General features: G+C 37.6%; 1 protein-coding gene across 10 annotated transcripts in view; it reads right to left on the minus strand.

The window, feature by feature from the left end:
- GAS2 (growth arrest specific 2) overlaps nucleotides 1–21,731 on the minus strand; it is a 171,501-nt gene that overhangs the window by 129,585 nt on the left and 20,185 nt on the right. The window contains exons 1-2 of one of the 10 annotated variants that reach the window (XM_021083247.2): nucleotides 5,953–6,279; nucleotides 4,510–4,678 (exon numbers count right to left, since the gene is read on the minus strand). The exons of 6 other annotated variants lie outside the window; for them this stretch is intronic. The gene's annotated coding sequence lies outside the window, so the exon portion shown is untranslated. Of the gene's footprint in view, nucleotides 1–4,509; nucleotides 4,679–5,768; nucleotides 6,280–21,731 lie in introns of those variants that run through there. 3 more of the 10 variants (XM_021083244.2, XM_021083241.2, XM_021083245.2) reach the window with 3 other exon arrangements.

The following is a 21,731-nucleotide window of genomic DNA, read 5'->3' on the forward strand; positions in this document are numbered from 1 at the left end:
TTAAGCTCATTGTCCAGCAAAGAATTCATCAGGGGATAGTTTACAGTAAGCCTAATGGCATGTAACAGTTTCAGTGAGCCAAAGGGACACAATCTGTCCCCTCAATACTTCTTCTTAACAGTGAAGTTTTTATTTTCCTTGACAGTAGCACATTTATTTCTCATGTAGTCTTTCCTGCATTTTGCCAGAAATGTAATTCAAACTATCTTCTAATATTTACAGATGACCATTAAGTAAAAATAATAAGAATAATTAAGTGATGTTTGTCATGCTGCTTTGTGTATAAAAGTTATATACAAAGTGGGGAAAACAAACAAACAAACAAACAAAAAACAAACAGTGTTATATTTTCCCAGGAGGAAAAGTAGGAGAAAGAAGTCTTGTGGGCAGTTAACATGCAACAGAAGGTAAATGATTAAACACAGGCCAAATACATAGACACTTAAGGCCACTAAGATAGATAGGGACTCTTCTGCATAAGTCCCTTTTGAAAAAAATAACGACGTTCATCCAAATTTGTCTGATCCTTTTTTCACATTTTAAATCATCATCAAACTTGGCATGACTCTATGGTTTAGCTGAAAGTCACTACATGGAAGTCTTGGATTTAAATATGGCAGAGACATGAACAGGAAAAATGGAAATGAACATAGCTAGCAGGATCAAAATTTGCAGTGTGAAAGAATTACCCCATGTTGAAGCAGTTTCCAAATGAAATGACTAAATTGGGGTGGACAAAGGTCAAAGAAATTTATATTATCCAGAGAAAAAGATCACTACAGGATTATAAACCTTTCATAATTTTCAACAAATATTTAATCCATCTGAGTGGATTGAATTAGATCACGAAGAACAAATGAAAGAAAAAAGTAATTTCCAATCTTCTGAATTCATTCAAAAGTTTTCAAAAACCACAAGAGATTCCAAGGGGTAGCTTTTAAAGACAGAAAATGAAATGATTAATGATACACTAGGCTTAAAGAAAAAAAATTAGGTTTTGGAGAAGGAAAATTTCTTTTTTTATATAACATATCTCTATACTAAAGAGTTCACCATTAATATTCATATTATCTAAACATTTTAACAGCTTGATAAGTAACTTCGGTAATTAATAAGCCAAGCCAATTACTCTTAAAAAAGGAGTAAGGACACAAATGCTTCTATGTCTCCTCCAAACCATGGCTTCTCCAAGCTTTATGGGTCTAAAAATGGATAACTCAACCCTCAGGATTTGGAATCCATAAAAATAAAACTTAAAGGGAAAAACATGCAGAAACTTAATACAGAATTCTTCAAAAAATGTGTGTATTTTTTTTTCTTTCTTTCCATAGAAGTGATTCTGGAATAACCATTATGAATATGATGAGACTTGAACTAGCCCTGGGGAAGAAGAAAAAATTAATGACTCCGTAAGTAAAATATCACATGTTTAAAGACTCTGTTTAGTCTGTTGCTCCAGAATCCCAATTGAAGACATCATAGTTTTGACTCTGAAGGAAAAGTACTCTTTTTCGCCACCTAGAGGTGTGCTTTAATTATGACCAAGATGGTTTCCGGTCTCTGCTGACAGGTTATAAAATAATGTATGGCAATACTGCATAAGAAATAAACTGGAAATAAAGAAAAATAAAAATAAAGTGATAAATATTATACCACTACTATCTGATATGAGATTCCACTAACAAGCCTGATTAATAGAATATTATAGCTGGAATCAGAAGTCCTACGGCCAAATACTGGCTCCACTATCACTTAGTAGTTGTTCTATTCTAGTTACATGACTTTTTTTCTCTTTGTACTTGAGTTCTCCAGTATGTACAATGGAGGCTAATATCTCAAATATACTTGTGAAGATTAAATATTTGTGTCAGTATTTTGCACATATTTTATATTCAACAAATTACTAGTTAAATTGAAATCATCACCCTAGAAAATAAGCCAAAATAAAACTTCCATTGACTTATTTTAAAAAGAAAAGCAATTATATAACAAAAATAGGAATATTCTGTAGAATTCTAAATCACTAAGAAAAGACAAAGGACATGGGGTAAGAAATGGAAACAAAGTATTGATAAAATAAAACCATAAATAATGGAAAAGTCAAAGTTTTCTTCACAATAAAAGGGATGAAGCCCCCAAAATGATGAAACATTGAGCTCTAAGATGAGTAGTTTACATGTGTTTTTTTCTTTAAATGGTAACAAATTATACTTCATTTTGCCATCAAAGACTCATAAGCTATTAAGATAGAGGAATGCTACATTTCTTAAAATAAATGTGAAAGGGTGTCACTATACCCCTCCCCCCCACACAAACACACCTGTGACCATTTACAATGGAATGCTAATACACTACCATATACAAAATTAACCATAACAAGGACCTACTATATAGCTCTGGGAAATCTATTCAACACTCTGTGATGGCCTATTTGTGGAAAGAATCTGAAGAAGAATGGGTATTTATGAATATGTATGGCTGATTCACTTTGCTCTACACCTGAAATAAACACAACACTGTTATGTCACCTATACACCAATAAAATTTATTTTAAAAAAATAAAATAAGAACGGAGTGCCAATAAACCCAAAGGTCCTATCACAAAAGGTCACCTTTGATCTGATTTAGAGCATTGACCTCACTGCTATCTAGTCAGTTTTGTGTGCTATGGGTGTGAAACAATGAGGAAAACAAAGTTTATAAACCAGTAACACTGTCTTTTAAAATTAAAAATAAAAGTAAAAACACCTTAAGCCAAACACTCAAAATATGGAAGGAGAAAATGCCATCTTTTAAGCTAGACTCAACGAATTAACAATCAAGGATGGCTCTAGATGGCTCTTTCAACCATTCTGAGTTCTCCACCCCTATGCGATTCATACCACCTGACCAATGTTATCTCTACAAAGCTATATATTCTCAAACAATGTCACAAATGCAAAATCTTAACCTAAGAATCTAAATAGAAAATACAAGTCCACAATTTAATCCAAAAGGTAATTCTAGATCTTGGAAATGGACCTTCACTTTTGGCTAAGGGGAGCAGAGACTTGTCCAAAATGAAAAAGCACCAAGTGTAAAGGCAAAATGGCACTTGTGATTAGTTTTTCTAATTACGTATAAAATCTTTAAATGCAAATGGATCTTAGAAGATTTACCAGCCAAATTCCTGGTTATTAATAAGAGAATGGAGGCCTAAGATAGTTTGGCTAAAGGAACAAGTCACAGAGCCATTAAAAGCATCCTACTTAGCCCTTCTGGTGCCCCAAATCAAGTAACGCTGTGTAACACTGTCTTCCAGGAATCTCTTCTCTTGCAGCCCCATGATGATCTGTCTTGAACCAAATGATGGTATACCTATAACAATAATTCCTCCTCAAATCATGACCAAAAAATTAAGGCTGAGTGGGAACTGATTTCTTATATTTATATTTTCATGACATTTGAGATTTTTTAAAAACTTAAAGTTTTTTGTTTTTTTTTTTAATTGTACTAAACCATTCTTGCAAACAATTTAGCTCAGGTTTTGGGGCCCCCTACCAGATAAATTTATAACTTAATTTAAAAACCATCTGAAAGTCCTTAATTAATTACAATATTTGAAGACACATCAAAATTTCATCTACGTAAACCTTAATTCATGAGAAGATCTTGTTTTGTGTATGTATCTGTGTTGTTCGCAATAAAAAGATTCCTGTTTTAAGTAACTGAACGTAGTTGAGAGCTAGCAGAGTTCTACATTCTGTTGAATACATATGTTGTCTACTATAAGGAAAGACTCTGCATTAGCAAAAACTCAATTGATTTGACCCTGAAAAACATTTAGGATGGGAAAATTACATGAGCGTATTACTCTTTCTGACAAGAGAGATTTTCTACCTTTACTCCAGTTCTTTTCTCTAGTCAGAAAATACTGAGTGGAAAATCTCGATAGTTATTTAGAAGAAATTAAAAGAAACAGGGGTATCTCTTCGTGTCATCACATAAAAACCACAAAGATACCAAAATAACCTTAACATCAACTCCAGTTTTAACAACTCCCTCTGCAAACAATTTGTTAGAGCCTTATTATTTGGTTTCAACTAAGGTAAGTTTGGCCTTGCAAAGGCTCCAAAAGTCTATAAAGCAAACTTGCAGCCTTGAAGCAAAATTCTAAAACTATGCATAACATACTTAGGATCAATATAAAACCTGACATTCTGCCATACTTGTACGTTTACGTAAGTTTTCTTACCAAGATACTGGAATACTCAGTGGCAATCACACGACCTTCTGCAACAGGTGAAATAAATTTTGCCTTGTGTATTTATTTCCCAGGAAAGCACAACCCACAACACAAAAGTATAGTGTTTAGCACTAAAATGAAAAAGGAAGCCCCAAGTTTAACAGCAGAGAGGCTGAAATGCAAGCTACCCTTCCTTTCAGAGCCCACTCAGGGAGCCCTGTGTGAAGGCTGCAATGTGCATTGCAAAGCCTACCTGTCCTATACCTCAGACATCTGTCCCTTACCTTGTCTTAGGCACTGAGAATCAGGAAGCCCATGCTGGAGAGGACCACCACAGTCACTACCTCCTCTTCCACAGTTAGGCGGGAGCATTCCTTGAGAAGGGACTCATTGATCGATTGCAAAGACTGGCTGGGCAAACCAGATCCCAGCTGGAGTTAATCAGTGTCCACACTGTTAAGAGGTTGGGGAAAAGAGGCAGTGAGCAGGAGGGCTTGTTCTCAGCCTTGCCTCTGTGAACCTCAGGGGATAGGTGGGGAGGAAAGGTGGACTTCCTCTGCCTGGCTGGCACCTCCGACCTGTCTGAGCCTTTATTTAACACTAGGAAGCCAAATGGGTGTTCCTGTGCACATGCAGATCTTATTTCCTTGGCATAAGATCTCCCATACACAGTTAATCTAGCTTTGTTGGAGAGGGTTCTTGGGGAGAGAAAGAAGTTTACAAGAGGGACAGTAAAGTTTTGCAAACTCTTGACAGTAAGAGAATGAAGATGGAGAAGGTGAGAGACAGAAAACACTTCGATTTCTAAAAAGGTTAACCAGAGGAAAGTGGATAACCTATACCACGATTGTACAGGAAGGTAGAACACAAAATCTGTTAACTCCTGCTTTTGCTCCTTCTCAATTCAAGATAGTGGAAACTTCGGAAGTCTGGGCTAAGCTAATGGCAATTTACATTACTAGGCTGACAGAAATTAATTTTGCCAGAAGAACTAATGCCTCCAAAGCCAAGTTGGCTCCTCTGCTCCCCAAACAATTTCAGATTCCAAAAGCTTGCTCTTTGGATGAAAAGAACAATATTATGCAAAAATCTCCCCAAAGGGGGTTGATCCACAGGCTAGCATTTGTTTATTCACGTAAAAAAAAAGCTCAACTCTGTCAAACTCATCAGTGGAAAACAGCATCACACCTGATCACATGTGTCGCGCTCTTTCCCTCCATCCCGGCCTCCTAGACTCAAGTAAAACACTCAGGATCAATCCATTAAGTCCATCCCCCCGCCACCACAACCCCGCTGCCCTCTCCTCAAAAAAAAAAAAAAAAAAAAAAAAAAAAAAAAAAAGCCAACGCAGACCCTTCTGCACGAACGCAAAAGTGTGCATTTACAATCGTGCTAATTAGAAATCCTCACTCTGTCCCTGGTTGGCTGAGCCACCCCAGCGGGCTTTTCGTTGCGGCGGTCATTTGGGCTGTTCCACAATGGGGATGCGGAACACATGGTTGCTTCCAGGGAATCAGAGTCACCCACTGCAGTGAGCACCCACCCAGCGCCAGAGTTTGTCCCGCCGTCCGCGGCTCTTCACCCTCCCCAACCGCGTCACCGAGGTTATTTGCAACGATCCCTCTTTCCCCGCTGCCACCCCTGCGGCAGAGGCTGGGGCTCCGCAAGCCGGGCTGCAGAGTGCGCACGCCGCGGCGGCCGAGAACTGGGCCCGCCCGCCTGCTCACCCCCGCGTCCGGAGCTGGGCTGCTGGCGGCTCTCAGGGGCGCCGGGACTCCCGGCTCAGCTCCTGCAGCGTCTCGGGCCCGGCCCCCTCCCGGCTTAGGTCCTGCAGCAGCCACTCTCTGCACCCCAGCAGTCCAGCGGCAGCGGCAGCGGCAACAGCTACAGCCGCGCTACCCCTCTTCATACTTCTCTGATGGCTCCTCTCGGTGCTGTTTGGGAAAACGATTTTTTCCCCTGCCAGAAACAGATTTCCTACATTTCATCAGTCCACACAGACCGAGCGGAAGCAAAATGCTTACTTTTTCTGGTGGACAGCAAAGGCAATTGACACTGATTTACCCTTCAAACGGGGAGAGATTGTATTACAAGCTCTTGGCAGCAATTCCGAGATTGGGGCCAAACTCCAGCCCCCTCCTGGTCCCCCAAACACTAACCTAAGAGAGAAAGGGCGGGGGAACGGGTTGGGGAGGAGATCATATTTAACTCGAGGGTTTTCACAGAGTCAATGGCTTTAGCACAATATTAAAATTGGGTGTTGGAAAAGTTTTGCTTTCCTGGCCAGTGATTCTGCAGACGCTGAGGCATGAGCTTTCCAGTAACTTCGGCCACTCTTTGTTCCAAATTGAACAATTTGATTTCTTACAATTCCTTTTAAATATCAGGTTTTAGAAGAGGCTGTACTCGCGGCTGTTTTCGCTTTACAAAAGGAAATACAATTCCACCCTTCCTTCTCTCAGCCTCAGTTCGACATTATGTTGAATGTCATAGACAATTTTCTCCAACTGTTGTTTATTAGGGCATGTATTCTGAGATGAAAAGTCTTCCCATGAAGCAGACAGATGTTCAAATGTCTGCTTCCCCTCTAGTAGACACGTGACCTCTTGCTGAGCACCCTAATCGCCTCAAGTTACCATCCTCCTCCAGTGTAGATGAAAAGGATCACAATTTTTTGTTGTTGTCATTTCCAGCTTCATCAGTTTCACATGCATCTCTATCCAATGACGGCAGTGGCATAGGTACTCCCATCCTCCTTAGATACCATGTTTAAAATGGTGAGTAATGGACCACCCCCACCCTCAGCCTCCCCTCCCAAACGAGAAACTACCAGTAGATGGACAGTAACAAAGTGATGTGGGTAATTTTAGATATAATTGAAAAAATGCATTTTGCATTTATTACTGCTTTCATCTGGAAATGGTTATTTGCTCTAAAACATCTAGAAACTACTTAAGTTCTTTGGTTGTGGTAGCACACAGATAATGAAGGATGGGAGAAAACAGATGGAAAAGTTCGGCAGCATTAAACTCCAAGATTTTTATTTTATTTCAGTTGGGTGTTGTAACTGTCAGCTCCATACTTCTCTCTGGCTTCCCAGAAAAAAAGAGAAAGGAGCCATTCCTCATTTTTAAGGAGAAAGAGCATTACAAAAAGACCTGTCTTACTGCTTGGATATGAAACAAGAGGGAAGGGAGCAGAGCACAACCCTTAAAAGAATGACAAGTCCTTAAGGATATAGCAAAAACTGGTTAGAACCAACTAGGTCCTAGGTGGTGGATAATTTGACTTCCAGTGGACCTTGAGTTTTATTATAGGCTCATTGTAATACATTTGCTGAATGACATGCCCATAGGCGCCATGACAGTTCTGAGGCCAACCATAACAGGCCAAAAAGTGGTCGGTGGCCCAATTCCTGGAAACCCCTGCCCCCTCCCAGAAATAGCTGGAATAATCCTCCCACTTGTTAGCCTATGAATTGCCCAGCCCATGAAAACCACCCCATATTTTTTGGGCCTCTGGCCTCTGAGATGGCCCACAATTTGTCTATCTCTCAATAAATCTACTTCTTACCTATCAATTTGCCTCTCACTGAATTCCTTCTGTGCTGAGACAGAAAGAACTTGAACTTCAGTAAGTCCTGGGACTAGGTGTGTTTTAATTTAAAAAGCAGTGGGTTAGAGTCCCAATCTGAGTCTTGGCTGGGTTAGTGTCCCAGCATGTGGGTTCCAGTCCCGATCTGAGATGTATGGTTTCAAACATAAACAACAACAAAACATCCAGAAAAGGTTACTGATGAATTTGAGTAAATCATTCTGACAATAAAATTTCTCAAAATTTAACTAGATAGATCTGACTACTCCTAGAGCCCCAACAAAGTATTGAGTTTCTGAACCTACAAAATGTAAATCAAACATCTTTGATAATTTTTCATGATCAAAACATCATCAGACAATAAATGTTAATTTAGTATCTTCAGGGTGTATAACAAGAGTTGAAAAAATTTAACACCTGGATTTTCAAAATCTTTTTTTTGGATTTTCAAAATCTTATATTCTGTTCTTTTCTAGATATATTCTTGTCCCAGTGTTCAACATTAATATTATAAAAAGTGAAGTATAAAGGCAATGTTTTTGTTGATACAAGGACAATGTTAAGCCCAATTTGGGAAAATAAGGAGGCTTCCAGAGGCAATGGGAGAACAGAATCATTCAAATTTTTCCCTCCCAGGCCCTTTTCTTCTAGGCATTTTTAAATTCTGCATTATAATCAGATCCTCTGTCCTTAGCAAAAGCCACAAGGAAAATACTAGGCAAAATAAGTATTTTCTCCCTTAGCATCTAAGAGTTGTGCTGAATCCTTTTTTGGTGACAAAAGAGAAGTAATACAAAAGATTTCTGAAGAGGCATCAAAGTAATGTTTCATTTAAATTTTCTCAGAGTTTATAACAATTTCAATTTGATTTTATTTTGTGCTTTTGAAAATCATATTTCTACTTATGTATTCTAATCATTCACTTATAAAAATTTGTCAGAAAATCTTTTTGTTCAAGAATTTTCATACCTTCAAACACTCTATGACATAAACGACAGCAACATCTTCTCAGACCCACCTCTTAAGAGTAATGACAATGTAAACAAAAATAAACAAATGGGACTTAATTAAACTTAAAAGTTTCTGCACAGCAAAGGAAACCCTAAACAAAACTAAAAAACAACCCACAGAATGGGAGGAAATATCTGCAAATGAATCGACTGACAAGGGATTAATCTTCAAAATTTATAAACACCTCCTACAGGTCAATACCAAAAAAACAAACAACCCCATCAAAAAATGGGCAGAAGATCTAAACAGACAATTCTCCAAAGAAGACATACAAATGGCCAAAAAAACACATGAAAAGATGTTCAACATCACTCATTATTAGAGAAATTCAGATCAAAACCAATATGAGGTGCCACTTTACACCAGCCAGAATGGCCATCATCAAAGACTCTACAAACAGTAAGTGCTAGAGAGGGTGTGGAGAAAAAGGAACCCTATTACACTGTTTGTGGGATTGTAAATTGGTGCAACCACTGTGTAAAATAGTATGGAGATGCCTCAGAAAACTAAACATAGAACTACCATTTGATCCAGCAATCCCACTCCTGGGCATCTATCCAGAGAAAACCATGACTCAAAAAGACACATGTATCCCAATGTTCACTGCAGCACTGTTTGCAATAGCCAAAGCATGGAAACAACCTAAATGTCAATCGACAGAAGGGTGGATCAAGAAGATGTGGTACATATACACAATGGAATATTACTCAGCCATTAAAAGGAATGAAATAACGTAATGGCATTTTTAGCAACATGGATGGACCTAGAAATTATCATGCTAAGTGAAGTCAGTCAGACAATGAGACACCAACATCAAATGCTATCACTTACATGTGGAATCTAAAAAAAGGACACAATGAACTTCTTTGCAGAACAGATACTGACTCACAGACTTTGAAAAACTTAAGGTTTCCAAATGAGACAGGCTGGGGGTGGGGGAATGCACTGAGGGTTTGGGATGGAAATGCTATAAAATTTGGTAGTGATGATTGTTGTACACCTATAAATGTAATAAAACTCATTAATTAAAAAAATTTTGAAAAAAAGAATTTTTGTGCCTTGATCTCAACCTAAACATATTTGTTTTAGGAAACCATAGTGCAACTGACTCAACCATAACCTCCCTGATGTGAAGTGAATGCCTCATCTATTGGGGTGAAGAATAGCTAAACACATCTTAAAACAAAATAGCATAAACAGTCAAGGCAGATTTAAAGAAAACATAGTGAGAAATAAAATATTCCCTGCCAAATCAGTAAACAAAGAATGTCACAGTTACCCTCGTTTGCAGCCACCTCTTCATGGGTGAGCAGGTGGGTCCTGAGGGAACTGAGGATGACAACAGAGAATACCTGCCATCTAGCAGTCAACAGACTGCAGCACTCCCTACCATACACCCTGAGGAAACTCAGGATGTGAAAATACAGGATACTGGCCCCATATAGCTGAGGTGCATATCAAGGGAATGATTTCAGTGAGCCCAGACCTCTGCATCTCATCTTCCCACACAAAGAACAGAGCTAAATTCCTTAACTTGAGATATCTGGTTTTATTTTATTAACAGTAATCTTTTGTTCCTACTACCTGCCCCTTGCAAAAGCTCCTATATATTCTGGCTCCCCCTGGCTTTGCTTCCTGGGTTCCTTGAGTTGCTGCCTCCTGCACTTAGGTCTTCATTTTGCCCCAATTAAAACCTACTCTCGACTTTTAGGTTATGCTTATTTTTTTAAGTAGCCAATAGTTTACTTTTCCTTTTTAAGTTTCCATACTTTTGAAGACTTTAATATTGAGAATTACTGAGTTATTCTGTGTTTCAGGCATTCTAAACCTTTAGCATTATCTTGAATATGAACTGTGCCTTTTCTCTTAATGTTAAAAAATGAACATATGTTTAAAAGGAGCAATAAAGTTACTTTTCTCCTCACCTAAGGTTAGCCTCCCCTCATGTTCCCTTGCCCCTTACTCATGGAAATAATATATGTTCACTTACTCTGAAAAGTGGGGCAAACTTTCAATAGATGATGGAGATTACTGGGAATTTCGAACTAAGTTAAATACTACAGGAAAAGACACTGAGTTAAAAGTAAAATAAATTTCCAAAGGTGACCAAGACATTCTTATATTCCTAAATAGCTTTAAAAGGGCACTTAAAAATGGCGTGATGGCTTTAGAAGCAAATAAAAATAATGACACAGAAAGCAGCATGAAGACATGCAATGGTGTTGAAGAAAAATATGAAGCAATGTAATAAATGAAAACATTTATTTACACTGCATTAAAATAATTATCAGTGATGTAAAATACCTTTATCCTTCCCTCCCTAGCTAACATCTTGGCCCATGGTATAGGCCTTCAACTGATTTTTACCCAAATAAAAATTTTTAAATGTCGTAAGACAAACAAAATGTATTTTATAACTCCTAGTATGAAAATCACAAATACTGTTAAGGATAAAAAGGTCAATGCTATTATTTTCCATCACTATTCATATATGACACTGTAAAGAATAAATGGGAGAAACTGCACAGGAAAAGCTCAAGGTTTACTCTCAGTTTGATATGCAACTTAACAATATCTATTGCTTTACTCTCAATGGAGAACTTTAAACTTTCTAAGCATAAAACAACAGTAGCACAGATATCTATTCCCTACTGGGCAAGACTCATATTTTTGCAAAATATGTGTTATATATGAGCATATGTCTTCTAATGTTTACATAGGGGACAGATTGAAATTATTTCATGAAACATGCCATTTATCTTGTCTAGTTTTAAATATCTTATGCAGTATATACTGTTTTATGATTTTCCTTGTCTAAGTTGGTATTGTGTTTTTTAATTTTTCCAAATATTTGTATGATCTGTTTCTAAATCTTTTATTAAAATATCACACCATATTAACTGCATAAATTTCAAATTTAATATGAATATTTAAGCCACAGCCACAGCAATGTGGGATTCGAGCCGCATCCGCAACCTATGCTGCACCTTGCAACAATGCCGGATCCTTAACCCACTGAGCAAGGCCACAGATCAAACACGAATTCTCATGCATACTAGTTGGGTTCTTAACCCGCTGAACCACAATGGGAAATCCCTAAGATAAAATGTTTTTATTTCTATAACCTTTTCTTTCTTTTACACCAGTCATCTCCAGCTCTAGAACACCATTAAGCATTAGTAGTTATTCAATAAATAATTGTTGAATGAATAAATGATCATTATAGAATAAGTCAGTCTCTTAGGAAGCTTACTACTAATTGGTTAGACTTTTATATATTGTCTTTAATTTAGTAGTTTGGAACTTGGAATAGAAAAATAACATTAAAATAACATTATAAATGATGGTTTCATTCCCAAGTTAAAATCATTTCATCTGGTAAAATCTAACTAGAGTTCAGTAAAACAGATGCTTGCTTGTATGCCAGGCTTATAAATGAGGTCAGTCTGTCACTTGTCACTTCATTAAAAACCAAGGTTGATTTGGACTCAAGGTTTAAGTATAACCAATATAATATGAGTGCAATGAAAAGTAATAGAAAATATTACTACTTCAGTGGCTTTCAACTTGTTTTATGTGACCCGCAATAAAAAATACACTATGGAATAGACACATAAAAACATATTTAGACACACAACCAAAACATGTTTCACAAAACAAGACTTACCTTCCTCAGTTAATACACTATTATTTTTCTATTTGGCTTTATGCTAATCTTTTCTATGCAATTCAGTTGAAAAATGCTGATGGGGAATTCCTAAATTTATTTTACAACCCACAGTTTGAAAAAAATCTGACTTAGAAACTAAGTCAACTAGGGCATCAATGACCAGATGGTTTCATTATAAAGTACAAAACAGATGTGTTTATTTTTAGTTGTAAACGATGTGATGTAACGTCCATCATGATATCCCATCGTACACCCTCACACCTCCATGCCTTTGCTCATGCTGACTTGAATGATTTTACCTTTTACTTTCTCCCTTTGAAGAAATCAGATTCATTCTTCTAGGACCAGCTTAATCATCATCCTCTTTGTGGTTCTCTTGATCTTCCTGGCAGAAACGTTGCTGTGCCTCTGTGTCCAGTACTCTGAGAATTTTTCCAATTTCTTCTATATCTCATTTACAATGTAGTATCATGATTGTTTTCTTATGCATCTATCTCCCCAACTAAACTGTAATCCCTAGGGAGCAGGAACGAGTTACCTATCAAGTCCTCAGAACAGTACCAAACCTAAGGGTTTGAATGATTCAGTGAATAAATAAATGAACCATAAAACCACTGAATATCTGAAAGGGAAAAAGCAGATTTCTCTGGGTGATGGGACAGAAGGAAGGGCTGCCCACTAAAAGGGAACTAAAAGGAAACCCCTCTATAAAGGTGGCATCAGCTGTTAATTTTGCACCACTGTGGACAGAAAAATATATATTACAAGTGAAGATTTACTGCCACATTTCTTGGGACTCTCCTGCAGGTAGGCTTTGGTTGAGTTATCCATTGATTTTTATTTTTTTTTTTATTTGTCTTTTTGCTATTTCTTGGGCCGCTCCCGCGGCATATGGAGGTTGCAGGCTAGGGGTCGAATCGGAGCTACAGCCACAGGCCTACGCCAGAGCCACAGCAACGCGGGATCCAAGCCGCGTCTGCAACCTACACCACAGCTCACGGCAACGCTGGATCCTTAACCCACTGAGCAAGGGCAGGGACCGAACCCGCAACCTCATGGTTCCTAGTCGGATTCGTTAACCACTGCGCCACGACGGGAACTCCCCTATCCATTGATTTTTAACCCTGATGATAATAAATTTAGGATTACAGATCTTCCTCCACTGACACTTCCTCCACTTACCGGGTTACATCCCAATACATACATCATCATAAGATGAAAACAACATTAAGTCAAAAATATGTTTAATACACCTAGCCTACTAAACATAGTAGCTAATATACTAAACATATTTTAGCCTAGTCTACCTTAAACGTGCTCAGAACACTTAGATTAGCCCACAGTTGGACAAATCATCTAACACAAAGCCTATTCTAAAATAAAGTATTGAATATCTCATGGAATTTATCAAATACTGTATTGAATTGAAAAACAGAATGGTTGTCTGGGTATAGAATGGTTGTCAGTGAATGGATTGTTTACACTCGCAATTGTGTGGCTGACTGGGAGCTGTGGCTGCCCAGTATCACAAGAGAGTAACATATTGCATATCGCTAGCATAAGAAAAGATAAAAATTCAAAATTTGAAGTCTGGTTTCTACTGAAGGCATATCACTGGCATCGTCATAAATTGGAAAAATCTTAAGTTGAACCATCATAAGCCAGGAACCATCTGTATTTTGTTGAAGGATGAGAAACTTGCTGAAATTTCCATTATTGAAACTGTAACAGTTCACAAATATGGAATCCCTGCCAACTACTGATTTACACAAAGCATTTAGAGAAACAGCTCTTAAACTCATCTCATCAAATGGCTCTTTTAGTACCAGATAGGTCAGGAAACATGCCAAGAAAGGTACACACCTAATTCAAAAGGAGGGAGCTATTCAGAAAGAGGTCAGGGTCTGTGGGGCTTTTCTTGGCAGAAGGACATGTCGCCATCCTACTGCTGTCACCACAGCCACTTGGACTCTAGAGCCACCTGCAAAGAGACTTCACCAGTCAGTATTCCCACCTAAGCTGCCAAAAAATACGCACTAAATTGTACTAATAATAGTCACTGCAGTTAAAATTATAATTAAGAGTCGAGATTTGGAGACAGACAAAACCCAGGTCAAATTATTGCTTCTTTACTTAGCTGCTAAAAGCCATAGGTGAATCAATTAACCTAACTATAAATTTCCATATCTATGAAGTGGGATTAACAAATAGCCCCTCTCATGGATAAATCTTGCATGTTATATAAAATAACACATATAAAATATTTAGTTTACTGTCTGACATGTAGCAAGTGTGAAATGAAGTTTAGATATTTTATTCTTAATTGAGGACCTGAATCATCTTATTGACTTATTATAATAATCCCCTGGGATTAGGAAATTCTCATCATTAAAAATACAGATGATCAGAGAATATCACGTATCCCCTCTCTGAATCTTTCTCTCCTCCCCACTTGACGATATTCCATTTCACATCCTTTTGGACATCTATAATTTTGTTCATTCATTTAATTATTCATTCTACTACCTCCTCTAATTTTTATATAAAGACGAAGTTGTAGGCCTGGGTCATAGGGTAATGGGAAAAATGAGCTAATACACAGCATAGGTAGGATTCAAACTCATGACTGAGTCTGACTGATGCAAAAGTCTGTTCATTTCCCTCCTTCCTTTTTATTTTTAAGGAGGGGGAAGAGTCTACACAGGAAATAAATTTATGTTCAAATGTTTAAAAGTAATCATAAAACACTCTGAAAAAAAAAAAAAAGTTGAAGCAAACTGAAGAGACTGTTTCTGTCGGGTATCCTAACTCAGCTGGATGAGCTGGCCCTGGTCCTGAGGTTCCACATCACGTAGGATGAAGTCAAATCCCTTACAGCATTGAGAGAAGGAACTCACACAAAGAACACAGCAGAAGACATTGAGAAGAAGCTTCTGGGCAGGAAAAGTTAAGAGAAGGTTTCAAACTCTACATAAAATAAGCTTTTTTTGGCTTTAGCAATAGGAGAGGATAGATGAGAGTCAAGGAAGGCATCTTTTTAATCATCTCCTGTAGCCTGAACAGCCTGTATAGGCCAGAGAATGAAAGATATTTCTTATATGGAGTTGGCTCATGTAACTATGAATGCCAAAAATCCCCAAGGTCTGCCAGGGGAGTTGGCAAGCTGTAGACCCAGGAGAGCAGAAGATGTGGTTCTAGCCTGAAGACTGGTAGGATCAAGGTCCAGGAAGAGCCAAGGCTTCAGTTTGAATCTGAAGGCAGGAAAAGGGAATGTTCCAGTTCAGTGTCAGGCAGGCAGGCAGGAAGAATTCTCTCTTACTCAGCCCTTTCATTCTATTAAAGTCTTCAAATGACTGGATGAGGCCCACCCACATCAGGGAGATCAATCTGCTTTATTCATTCTACCACTTTAAATGTTAATCTCATCCAAAAACATCCTCACAGTGACACCCAGAATAATGTCTGACACAGTATCTGGGCACCCTGTGGCCAGTCAAATTGATACATAAAATTAGCCCTCACAGGAATTCCCTTGTGGTACAGCAGATTAAGTATCCAGCACTGGCTACTGCAGCAGCCCAGATTGCTAATGTGGTATGGGGTTTGATCCCTGGCCTGGGAACTTCCACAGGCCATGACTGCAGACAAAAAAAAAAAAAAAAAAAAAAAAAAAAAAAAAAAAAAAAAAGGCTATTACAAAAGAAATAGGTGAAAAGAAGCACTGGTGCTGATTCAAACACTCATAATCCTTACAACTCACAACATTCTAAATCCATCATATTCCACGCAGATTAAGATGCTAGAATGAAAATAAAAATGCATAGCTCAAAAATAAGAAGAAAAAATGAAAGTAAGACAGGTTTGCACTGTATTCCAATTGAATAAAATATGACTGAGGGAGTTCCTGTCGTGGCGCAGTGGTTAACGAATCCGACTAGGAACCATGAGGTTGCGGATTCGGTCCCTGCCCTTGCTCAGTGGGTTAACGATCCGGCGTTGCCTGAGCTGTGGTGTAGGTTGCAGACGCGGCTCGGATCCAGCATTGCTGTGGCTCTGGCGTAGGCCAGTGGCTACAGCTCCGATTCAACCCCTAGCCTGGGAACCTCCATATGCCGCGGGAGCAGCCCAAGAAATAGCAACAACAACAACAACAAAAGACAAAAGACAAAAAAGACAAAAAAAAAAAAAAAAAAATATGACTGAGGTTCTGACATGCTCCTTCAGTACCAGGGTAGCATTTGTGCACCAAAAGCTGCTCCTGAATACACGATAGACATAAATGTTCAATCAATCTTGTAAAACAAATGTAGCCACTGTTCCTTTACATATTATCTAATAGGATATTTAGTTCTTTACATATGTTAAACAGAAAATCAAGAAGAATCTTTTTTTCTAGAAATATCTTTCCCTTTAAAGTACCATTTATTCTACTAGCAATAAATTAATAAAATGAAGCATGCCTTGTCATTTCCAAGGCAAAGTCCCTAATCTCAGAGAAATTACCATTACTGAAGTGAGAAAAAAATTAAATAATCCAAGAAAATGAACACATAATTTATCAGATGATAATAAATAGGCTCTGCAGAAAAATAAAACGAGAGTAAAGGTGATAAAAAGTGTTGAGAGATGGCAGATGTTACAGGTCATGGAAGGCCTCACCAATAAAGTGACATCAGAGCATAAAGCCAAAGGAAGTAAGTGTACAATGCAGAATCCTTAGGTCCACTATAGGCAAACAGTGAGTACAAAGTTACTGAGGCAGGGGAATGCCACAAATCAAATGTTCCAAGAAACCAAAAGAGCTCCTGTGGCAGAGATAAGTAAAGTAGGATTAGGAGACAAAGTCAGAGAGATTGGAATGGGTGGAATGGTGGTGTCCAGATCCCATAGGGCCTTGTAAACCTTTGTAAAAATGCACCCTCCTCTTAAGAGTTTGAGCAGAGAGGTGCCATGTTCAGATTTGTAGTGTAAAGCTGTCACTCTGACTCCTGGGTGGAGACTGTAGGAAGACACTGATTATGTGCAGGGAAAATCGTTCAATGGCTATCACATAATCCAGTGAGAGGTGACAGTGACTAGGATGAGAGACAGCAATGGAGTTAGAGTAAGGAAGTGGATTCTGGATACCTTTTGAATGGTTATTCTCTTCTCTTTGCTTTATACTCTTTTCCCCTAGTTTATTCATTGTGTAATGAGACAGATGAAATTATGCGAGCACCAAATCCTAGTCTACAATATATCATCCATATTTCCTTATGATTCTTATTTTTAATTATCATTTATTTTTTATTTTTGCTTTCTACGGCCACACTTGCAGCATATGGAAGTTCCCAGGCTAGGAGTTAAATCTACAGCTGCTGGCCTATACCACAGCCACAGCAACACAGGATTTGCGTCACATCTGCAATCTACACCACAGCCCTCAGCAATGCTGGATCCCCCATCCACTGAGCGAGGCCAGGGATTGAACCTGCAGCAACCTCATGGATACCAGTCAGATTCAATTCCACTGCATTACAATGGGAACTCCCATGATTTAAATTTTATCACTGATGGATGGTTAGGCATCATGAGAAAGAGACAAGGAGGAGCCCAACTGTTTTTGTGTAAGCAAAGCTGCAGTTTACTAAAATGGGAAAGATTTTAGGAAGAAGCTGTCTTTGTCTTATCTTGTTTTGAGTGGAATGGAAATTTAGTCTCTAGTTTTACCTAAGTTTGAGATGACTATTGGATATCCAAGAAAAGCTGTTGTGAGGTTAGTGGAGCCTAGTAAGAGGGGGGACCAAAGACAACTGAGTCTTATAAAAGCAAATCTTATATATTCTATTGTCTCCATTCCTATTCCTCGCAAACACATTAGATTGTAAAGTCTCTCACCTTAAATATTGGAGAATCACGAAATAAAAGTTGAACTACTAACTGTCGTTTCTAATTGTTTCGCTACCAGTTGTTTATAGAACTCAGCGAGAGATCCAGTTCATTACGAAATTGTGAATTTAAATCTTAATTAAAGGTATTAGGAGTAATGGGTGATTATGGGCCAAGATATGACACTCTCCTAATTGGGCTGCCCCATTTGACAGCCAATGCCCTGGGGAGAAAGAGTGAGGAAACCGAGTGGTCATAACCCTGAAGGTTGAGAAAGAAAATAACTTCATAAAGAATCTTCAGTTCAGGAGATAACCTACTATTTTTTGTTCTTCTTTTCCTCCTTTATATTTAGAGTTTAAATGGCTATTTCTTTATGTGTGTGTATCCCATTTCAGTTATACACACACACACACACACATACACACACACACACATATATATATATTTCCCTTTCTTGTACTGGAAAGTATAATACAGTGAAGTTTGATTGTTTCTTTGTTTTTGCGCTGTCTTGACCCAGTTTTGAGGCCCTGGGTAGTCTGATTACTTCCCCTCCCGAAGCAGCCAGTTAAGCTTTTACCCTGACTACTGCCCTTATTGGGCTCTCTAACTCTGAACCACAGTGCACTTGCCCTAATCTCCATGGGGCCAAGAATCAGAACTAGGACCCAGTGCCTGGGGGTACACAAAAATTGCAAATTAGCAGTGTTCAGGGAGCAAAAACTAACTAAAGCTACCAGTTAGCCGAACAGAGGCTGTCCCTACAGATCCAGCTTGCTGTCTCAGGGTAAAACGGCTTTTATGGCTCTGCCTGGCAGCCTTCTCTCATTTGGTGCCAGAACAGAGTTGTGACTTTCACCCTTCCAAGTGTCAGTGTGTTTTGATGTGTCCTGCCATGAAAAGAATCTTTGTTTTATAAAACAGGAAGGAAGGGATGGCGAACTGTTTTCATCCTGACACCTTCCCTTGCTTCACCTTATCCACACTTCTAGAATTCCTCTCTTCTTATCTGATCCTAGATTCTCTCTGCTTCCTTGTCCTTTCTCTCTTATAACATTCCTCCCTCCTATCTTCTGTCTATAGAAATACAATCATCATAATTCCCTGTGCTCATGAATTTCTATAAGTTGGCTCAAAATACTTTGTAAAAGTTAAAACAAAAAAAGATATGAGTAAAATATATTAAAACTTTAATAGAGTAAAATTGAAAATGCTGGGCACAGAGTATAAAAGTTTGAAGGTGTTACACACAATAATGAGATACCATTAGTGGAGAATAATAAACAATACTTCTTCATGATAGCCGTTGTATCTTGAACTACTTTTGACTATTTCCACCATCAGCAAATTTCTCTAACTCACACACCTTATGGCTTATGAATAAAGTGAGGAGATGATTTTCATTTGTTAATACAGCTTTACTACTTGGTTGTGGATTTGTCAAAGCATAAATTTTACTTCTAGTTGCTTTTTATTTAAGCTTTTTTTTAAATACCAGTAATTCCTTATAGTTTACCTGGATTATATACTGTTCTTTTCTCCAATATGTGAACACTATTTTATTTTATTTTATCTTATCTTATCTAGTCAGATTCATTTCCGCTGTGCCATAACGGGAACTCCTGAACACATTATTTTAACATTCAATTTCTCCTTTACACAATTCTGTTTTATTTTTTCTTTCTTTTTTTCACATCAGTCTTCTTTGTGTCATCAGATACTATTTTCATCGTTCTGTGCCTTAGGTGGGTAATTGGGGTTAGTGTCTGTCATGTGCTGAATTCAGAATAGTGAAGGAGGTTACTCAACTCTTTTCGTTAATGATGCATGGTGCTGCAACTCATAAAGAGATGATGAAAAGCTTCAAGTTTCAGAAAATACAGCCAAGTTAAGATCCAAAAAATATCTAAGCCAAGAATCAGAAGAGACATCAGCAACAGGTATATGATATAGTTTTATAGTCTATAGACATTACAGTTGTGATTGAAATAAAAATTTTCCAATTTGTTTTGAAACACTTTTAGTTCCTGTCCATTAATAACTTTGATATGCAGTTTTATTCAGGTAATATGACACCAAATAAAGATATTTTACTTTTTAGTAAATACGACTATTTCTGTGAAACAGCAGGAAGAAAGTATGAACCAAGCAGCACAGGAAGTACAAAGATACTACAAACATAATGTTTACTTAATATACTTCCTCAGACATATTAAATAATTTATAAAATATCATATACTCAGTCCTAAATATTGCACTAATTTTGCTAATTAAATTTTAATATTTAGTCTTAAATATATGTTCTAGAGACATAGAAGGTAAGGGAAATAAGGCTAGACTCTGCATCAAGAAAATATAGGATTTACATCTTCTGGTTTGGTTTAATTTCTTTGCCAAGCGGCAGAGGAACCATTTATGAGGCTTTCCAGATGTACATTAATTTTTTCTCATTGAGACAGACTATATAAGTGGAACCAAATTATGTATGGGAATTATACAGATGTCTTTGTAAATAGAGACATTAATTTTTTCTAAAACAAAATACAACTTCCACAATTTCAACAAAGTGCAGTAATTATTGTTTTTGTTCTTGTTTTTCAATTTTAGAATTAGAGTGGATGGAGATGCTGATAATGTTTCTGGTACACTTCTTGCCATATCACAAACTTACCTCAGAGTATTTTCTATTTTTTTTTTTTTTAACTTTTAGGAAATCTTTATTAAAATGGGTACTGTAGGAATACAAAGATGAATTAGACACACTATTTTCCTTGAAGAATTTTCCATTGGTGAAGGAAACAGACATATGAAGAATTAACTTAGCTCAGAATAAGTGCTAAATATAGATACGAATAATGCAGAAAAGACCAAAGGAGTGAAAGATCAGCATGTCCCTGAAATCAGGGTTGGTAAGGTGGTGACCTTATCCATCTGGGTGACCCCAAGGATAAGGTAGGGGAGTTCAGCCAAGGCATGCAAGTGAGAAATGATACAGTCTTCAGGGAATGAGAGGTAGTCTGTAGAGCCTGGGGATTCAGATGATAGAGGGTAGTAATAGGCATGAAGCTATGATCAGATTTTAGATGATCATGAATATCACACTAAGAAGACTGGAGTCAATAGCATAATTAAACTTTCAATACAATAAATACTCTAAAATGTTTGGTTATTAATTCAGGTGTAAGCATCATACAATTACATTTTTTTCTCTGATGAAAATTATCATTTTCTAATCACAACTAGTTACACAGCTCTAACCATAACTCTTTATGATCTATCTTCTAGTTTGATAATAAAGATTCAAGGAGATACTTCATATTAGGAAGGAATATCCTTTATTAGAAAAAAATAGATAGAAGG

Source organism: Sus scrofa, chromosome 2, assembly GCF_054392235.1.
Source record: "Sus scrofa isolate SSC_HxYL_T2T_F1_AM1 chromosome 2, Sscrofa_HxYL_maternal_Yorkshire_Landrace_v2.0, whole genome shotgun sequence".
Classification (NCBI taxonomy): domain Eukaryota; kingdom Metazoa; phylum Chordata; class Mammalia; order Artiodactyla; family Suidae; genus Sus; species Sus scrofa.